The sequence below is a fragment of the Arachis ipaensis genome, chromosome B09, assembly GCF_000816755.2.
Source record: "Arachis ipaensis cultivar K30076 chromosome B09, Araip1.1, whole genome shotgun sequence".
Lineage (NCBI taxonomy): Eukaryota > Viridiplantae > Streptophyta > Magnoliopsida > Fabales > Fabaceae > Arachis > Arachis ipaensis.
The window spans coordinates 115,547,350-115,548,423 of NC_029793.2; positions in this window are offsets into that span (position 1 = coordinate 115,547,350).

Here is a 1,074-nt window from a genome sequence, read left to right on the forward strand (position 1 = left end):
TGATTGAATAATATTATTTAACAAATTATTTATTTTAAATAATTTTGTCAAACTAACTGAATCTTTAATAAATATTAAATTAGTCTATAATATATTTCATGGTTAGAATTAACAATAATTTTTCACACTTAGAAATGCTAATCTGATACTATACTACTTATTTATTTTCTATCTAGTTTGACAATATTGCAAATGATATATGTTATAATTTGTGAAAAGTACAACAATTATGAAATTTAAATTATATGATACTTTAATGAAATACCATATTAATCGTCGCGCAAGTGGAATACCAACATCGCCGAGCTGATCGCGGGGTATAGGTGCCAGGAGCGGCATATGCTCCCACGCCCAAATAAAAAGCAGTATCAGTGGGCCATCTATCTCCTTGCAGTTGTATCGTGATGCACGACACAACGATCTGTATAGGTGTGCCAGATTGGCTGCCCCCAAACTGTATGTTGAAATCCGGTGAAAATTCCGAAGTAACGGTAGAAACTTCGAGTTCAACGAAGTCGTCGACTTATCCGGAAACACAACTGTTCCAAGCAAGCAGAAAATGTGCGCCCGGACGTACCGCTCAAGAGACTCCTAAGTATCACACAGCTCGGTGTTTCTGCACCGCCGGACCCAAGCAATATTAACCTTCCATAATACGTGATCTTGTGGACCGGGCTCCCGTCCAAAACACGCAATGCAGTTCCCCACTAAAAACTGGTGACTGCTGTCTGATCTACCTGCAACGGCCTCCCCATTAATCGGGAGACCAAGGATATAGCTCACATCTTCTAACGTCACCGTCACTTCACGGACCGGAAGATGAAATGTGTGAGTCTCCGGCCTCCAGCATTCCACCAACGCACTCAGTAGTGCAGAATGACCTCTCATTTCGCCTACTCGCAAAACGTGTTGAAACCCAATCAATGCCAGTGTCGCTGCAGCTACCTCGTTAAAGGTATCTGGCGAATCCAGTTTTCTGGGCAACAAATTCCTGATAGCCTGCAAAAAGATAAATGATAATTATTAAATTCTAAATAAATTAATAATTTTTTTTACTAAAATTAATAAAATTTT